Consider the following 7,376-nt stretch of genomic DNA (forward strand, 5'->3'; position numbering starts at 1 on the left):
TGTCAATTCACTGTAAATTACAGTCTTTTTCCACTTCTAAAAACAGTATACTACCGTAAAATTACATGTATTGTCCAATACAGTTTTTCACCAGGGGAACTTACCGTTAACCATTTAACAGGTTTTTACTGTAGTCTTTTACCGTTAAATTTTTTACAGTTTATGTATGTACATATATAAAATATACTGTATGTATATATATATATATAGAGAGATTCAGTTAATCATTGAAATCTCATGTATGATGCATCACATTAAGATTATTAGTTAGTTTACATTAAAATTGTAAAATCTAAATGGATGGAAATGTAAATTTTAGATTAAATTCAAGGACATAAATCCTAAAGTAAATGTATGTATGTGGATAGCTCTACACATGCATTGCCCTTTGCGCTTAATTTAACTTACATACTCCAAGAACAGATGTTTGAGGGGGAAAAAAACAGAACTATTTCAATATATTTAAAACTGATATTTTATGGTAAATTTAATACAGTTGGTTTAAATGTAGGCCTAAATTTATTTACTCATCAATACCAGTAATCCTAAATCTGCCAAAAAGTTAATTTCATTTAGTTTGATACATATGTTTTATTTTGTCAAAGTAATCTAATTTTCAAAACCTGAAGAAATTGAAAGCTGGCGTCCAAAAGTGCAAGACCTGTAAAGAAATGTGAAATTTAATAAGGAATAATATTATCATCATAACAATTTGATTGAAAGTTGAATGGAAGAATGAATGTGAAAACCTGATGATCATGTTCAGTGGGTTCATGGTTTGAGAATGATCCAAAAACATTTTATGCATCAATGGAAGCAAGAACATCTCACCTTCTGTATGAAGTCACATGATCAGTGTCACAAATTTGATTTGCTTTTTTGATTTGTGACCTAGAAATAGAGCAGAACCAATGTTTCAATATATTGAATGATACAGAATCTCTTATTCATTTGAATAATATCGTATTTAATGAATGTATTTATTTTTTTTATATATATATTTATCTATATATATTTTTGTTTGTTTTTCAAGGTTTATATTATATTTTGAATGCCAGATTTTTAATGTGGTCTCAGAATTTTGGAGCCCAACTGAAGACGACATAAACATGTCGCTTTATATTTCCAGACACTGCTGGTTATGAGGTGAGATTATTGTACAGCTATAGTGTCACAATTTATTTTGAATATGCTTTACAACATTTTATTAAATGTTCTTCCTCAAGTACATAAGAACCGTATCCTTACATGCAGACCATGTATGTCAACAACGAATGTCAGTCTGTACAGTTTTGAGACAAAACAACACAAGATTTTCACATTATTCTGTTTTTCATATTTTTGTAACAGATCACATCCAATACTGTATCATCATAATGCCGTGTGCTGCACAAAACTGCTATAAATACCATTATAAAACGCTTATCAGAAAATACATTTCTGCCATATTAAAAGACTTGATAAAACAAAACAGGAAAAAAGCTAGGAGTGAGTCTTTGTTGTGTTTAGATGCAAATCTGAAGAGGCTTGTTAGAGATAATTGCTCACTTAATTACCACAGTTGTTAGGAGATGAAGTATGCTGTAATAGGTGCCACTTGGGAGCAAAAAAAGAAGATAAAGGAAATTTCGAGTCCTAATCAGTGAAACCTGCACACACACACACACACACACACTCACACTCCAAATAATTTTCGTGGAAACTTTGAGGGCACAGTGTCCTGTGTAAACTCTTGAATTTAGACGAAAAGCTATTAGTTCGACAAATTATTCATGTTGCGGTTCCATTTTTTGTTCAAGGTAATGACTACTTGTGACGAGGAAGGGTTTAGGAACAAGAACAAGGAGAAATAAAGAGCTGGAGCAAAAGTAATGGGATGCTAAATTTTTCTTCACACAGTAAAGTGAACTGTCTATTGGCTGAAAGTGCGTTTCAGATTACCGTAATCCCCCAAATATACTGCGAGCGATCACTCCAAATGAAAGGAATAGTTTACCCCAAAATGAAAAATTTGCAGACAATTTACTCTCCAAGAAGTAGATGAGTTTGTTTGCTCATCAGGGCAGATTTGGAGAAATTTAGCATTACATCACTTGCTCACCAATGCAGTTAATGGGTGCCGTCAGAATGAGAGTCCAAAAAGCTGATTACAAAACATCACAATAATCCACAAATAATTCACACCACTCCAGTCTATCAATTAGCATCTTGTAAAGTTAAAATCGGTGTGTTTGTAAGAAACAAATTCAATATTAAGATGTTTTTAACTTCAAACTGTTGCTTCTGGTCAAAATACAAGACCTCCAACAATAATATTGCTTTCTCCAGTCATCTAGTCTGAATTGGGAGAGAAATATGCACAGATAAAGCACAGTTACAAGCAAAAACAGTCCAAAACAGTTCTAAAGAAATATGAGGGTGGATTTTGATGTGACAGGACAACAGGGGACTTTTTCACTGGAAGAAGTGTTATGGATCACAGACTTTTCTTTCTTTTAAACACTCTAATAATTCATTTTATTTCTTACAAAAATGCAGATTTTTGCTTCAGAAGGCATAACTTGATGGACTGGAGTGGTGTGGATTATGTGTAGATTATTATGATGTTTTTATCAGCTGTTTGGTCTCTCATTCTGACGGCACCCATTCACTGCAGAGGATCCATTGGTGAGCAAGTGATGTAATGGTTAATTTCTCCAAATTTGTTCCAATGAAGAAACTCATCTACCTCTTGGATGGTCTGAGGGTGAGTACATTTTTAGCAAATCTTTGGATGAATAATTCCTTTAAGCCACATTATTTATGCAACACCCAGAAAGTAGTCGTTATTGATTTCTAAAAGACTAATACATGTGTTTTGAAGGATGGTAGATTTAAAGAATTTGTCAAAATTACACCCATGCACAAAACCCTCCAATATATAAAATCTGTTTTGATGTGCACTTCAAGCTGTCTTGAGTGATGTTCTGTAAGGCAAACCTGCTACAAAACTTATTTTGTGTCAGCACACAGCTTTGAAAGCTATTATTTGTAGAAGTTGGCTTCTTTGGGGCTGGAAGAGCAATTTCTTGAAAGCCTCTGTGCTTGACTGAAATTGCTGAGCTGAAATGGTGTGAAAGAGTAATTGAAAAAAAGACTTTCTTTTCAGTCTTTAACGATTTGTGTGGAAAAATTCTAAAAAATCTGGTAAACATTACAATAACACCTTATTGTAAAGTGTTACTAATATTATATTAATATCTTAGATTCTAAAATAATTACAGTTATGTTAGATCAACTACAGCACCTTGAAATCAATGTTTATGCATTAGCCTTGTTGTACAACGACTACAGTATTCACATTATAAAAACAATATCATTCATATGTTTGTAAAGAATTACTGGAAAAGGCACAAACTGGTTCTTTTAAGGAATAAACTGCATTTAAATACAGTGCACTGTTTGTGCCAGAAGTTTGGGCAGGTGAATGTGTAGAAAGCCTCTTTCAGACAGCACTATACTGTAATGGATTTGGAAGTGCATCATGGTCCCCAATATAGGGGAAAAATTGGAGGTGAAAAGCCTTTGTGAGAACTGATGCATCTGCCGTCTACAGGCACTTAATATTTACCCAGCACCCTCAAGGCTATTATTCTTATGAATGGTGTAAACACAATATATATCAGAATATAAAAGGTTATTAAACTCATAACACTGAAGCTCTTCGCCAAATGAAGAAGTGCTCAGGGAATCTCATATTATTCCACCCAGACTCAAACACCACATGACACATGAATCACAGGAAACGAAACGTCAGTTCAGAGAACAATTGCTCCGAATGTAGCAGTTTAGCCGATTTGTTTCATCATCTCCACATTCTCCAGCGGTGAATTTAGGAAACGTAGTTCAACTTTTTCCCAGTATGTGACATTTTCAGGACAATGTGGCAATGAAAATAGTTCAGTAATGAAAATTTGTCAAGGTTTTTCTGGTGAATGGTGTCAAACATCAACAATCCATTGTGCTTTTATGTACTTTTATGCGGCTTGGTCTGTAAGTGACCTGAGACTATTTTGATTAAGACCGTGCGAGCATTCTAAGAGTTGATGCAAATAGTTATCTATTACATAAGAACAATTTGGTATACAAAAGGTTTTTAATAACTTGTATGGTTCAAGATGATATAGTGAAATTTGGTCAAAAAGTGGAGGAAGAGTTTATGTTTTTAATAGAATTCAAAAGAGGAAGTCGAGTGGAAATCGAAACCACCGTATCATTGTAAAAAACACGATTAGAAAAAATATACAGATTTTTACAATTGCTCAGACCCATTTCTCAAAACTCCTTATATAAATCTCCTTACCAACTCAGCTTGGCATCAATAAACGTATCGTCCAAAATGCTCTGAAACTACAAAAACACCTCATGCGCAACTTAAATCAAGTCATTAACACTAGCAAAGCTTGTCAACCAACAGATTTTGTCACTCATAAAACAATGAGCTAAAAAACTAGCAACAGGTATAGCATTACACAATACATTAACTTAAAAACAGTTTTGTTTCTGGGTCAATTTGTTCAAGTTGCTAGCTAGCAGCTGGAATATGGACGCTCTCCAGTAAACTTCACCATATAAAGAATCCAATGCACAGATGCATGATGCAATGCAAAGCTTCCGTGCTTGAGATCTAATAAGAGTATAGACTCATTGGGGCAATGTACTTATTCCATGTGTCTTTTCATATAATATGACGTCTTGAAACATAATTAAACTGACATATAATGAAAAAAAATTATCTTTTCTTGTAACTATTTTCTTGCATATGCAGTGAAATGTGAGAGTTTAAAGTTTTAGAAACCTGTGCATGTATTTTGTCAGCCGTGTGACTTATGACATCTACCCGAATAAATGTCAGAAGTTATGTAAATGAAAGCATAAATCAAAGGTCAGGTCAATGGATGATGTTTGTTGTATATGGAAGATTTTAACTCTGAAGAAAGGAACAAATGTTTACAGCAGTCAGTGGAAATGAATGCAACAAACTAAGCATTGAGAATATGCTTAAAATTCATTCCCACACTGTACAGAAGGCTTCTTGTTAAAAAAAAAAACATGTCACTTCTTCCTCTCAAAAGGTCAAGAAGAACTGGAGCTGTATGCACAGTGCAAAACGCACAGCTGTCTCAATGAAAAACAGGGTGAATCTCAAGAACATGTCCAAGACATATTTAAAAAAGACAAATAAATAAAGCTCATTACCGTAAAATTAAAAAAAGCATTTGTACATAATGGTAGTATTTGTTTTTATTGGTTTTTATTTAATAATTATTTATTCTTTTTTTTTTTATGTAATGTTAAATATGACCTGGACGTGTTTTAATACTATTCACCCACCCAATTCAATCTGATGCTGAACTCTTCCTTTCTCAAGAGTAATACCGGACACTAGAACACATCTGATGCACACTGGGATATATTTTGATTTCGTGGAGGTCAGGATTATGTTCTACCCTGTCTGTCTTGCTTTTCCCCAAAATAACTGCATTTATTCTCATGCAAATGAACCTCAGGTGTTGCTACCTGAATTCTAATCATTGTTTGATTCTAGTCTATTATTGGAGTTTATATCAAAAGTTTCTTTCAGACTTGGAGAAGCTGGGAATGTCACAGTATGACTTCATCACATCATCCTGTGATGAATTCCTGTGTAGAATATCTATTGTTTTCTACAGACATTAATCGTACAGCTGCGGTGCATTGGTTTTTCTGAAATATATTAGTTCTTGTGCATTTGAGTAAATTATTGTTATTGAAGTTAATACCAGTTCATGAATCTGAATAGTGATAAGTGCAGAATCTTAAAGGAATAGTTCACCCATAAATGAAAATGTATGAAAATGTACTCACCCCTGTGAGATATTGATGAGGGATTGGAGAAATGTAGCATTGCATCACTTGCTCACTAATGGATCGTCTGCAGTGCACGGGTGCCATCAGAGTCCAAACACCTGACAAAAAAACATCACAATAATCTACAAGTAATCCACACCACTCCAGACCATCAATTAATATCATGTGAAGAGAAAAGCTATATGTGTTTGTAAGCATTTCAGCATTTTTCATTTCTGGGTGAACTGTTTCTTTAAATATCTCTTATTCATTCCACATGATACAAATTACAATGAGAAAAAGAGTTTCAATGAATAGCATAAAGCTTCAGAAGACAGGGAACATACTCATATGGCATACTTTTATAGGTTTTTTGCAGCTTGACAGCCACAACTGTCATTGAAAAGAGTTGCATGAAGAATGTTCATGCAAATTCCCCTTTGAGAAAAAGAACACGAGGACGAGCAAATAATAATAATATAACATTTTCTATTCCTATACTGTTGAGACGTGTTTTGTAACCTCTAGCCTGATAGAAACTCGCACATGTTAATCTATATAACAAAAGGGACAGCGACAAGACAGCAGCAGCGTTCCCTCGCCTCATCAGCAACAGTCAAAGAATTCATAATTCTATTCCGCTCTTAAATTTGCATGTCAACGGGACTCACCAAGAAGCAGTTCACAGGAAGAGGACTCGGGATCCGTTGGGAAAGACTGATAACAGTGATGAAACGACACTCACAGATGCTTGCCGATCCCTTGTGGGCCACACGGTAACCCACATCCCAATTAGATACACCCTCCTACCCAAAATCCTCTGAAATAATTCTGATTATATAAGAGCACAGAACAACAAAACCAAACAAGAGGTGGAAGGGAGGAATTTCACAGCTGAAAATGCCGACCTGTGCTGGAGATTTGGGAAATGGGATAATGTCTAGCAGCAAAAATGTGCAAATCTGAATTTTGAATATGTTGTTCAGTGATGCCATGTCAGGATCTCATTCTCTTTGAGCAATTTTGTATTGGATTGCTCAGTTTTTGCCTTATTATCAACAGGAAACTACCTTGTTGCTGAAGTGGAGCAGAAGTGTTTTAAAATCCACTTCACACTATTAAAAGTCTTCTAAAAGTCATCAAAATGTGCTTCTATTACAATTAAATGTCTGTGATTTATATTTTAGCACTGCTCACCCAAAAAATCCACCTGCACATCCATTAGAATCAGCTAAATTAAAGTTAATTAATGTGTTTTTGCACCCATTTGCACTTTTTTTAATGAAAACAAGAGGCAGTTAGATGGATATGCTTTGACTGTTTTCAGTGCCTCGTTTTTAAGACCGCATGAAATGAAAAATGTCATAAATATCCGGTGACGTACTGTATGCAGAACTTCACCAATAACTTAGTTTTCTTAAATTTGAATTGGTCTTGTTGGCATCCCTGATTCTGTTTTTTAGTATTAAGCTTCTAAAAGAACCTGTATTGTATTAAGCGCTACATTA

This window comes from Barbus barbus, assembly GCF_936440315.1.
Source record: "Barbus barbus genome assembly, chromosome: 38".
Taxonomy (NCBI): domain Eukaryota; kingdom Metazoa; phylum Chordata; class Actinopteri; order Cypriniformes; family Cyprinidae; genus Barbus; species Barbus barbus.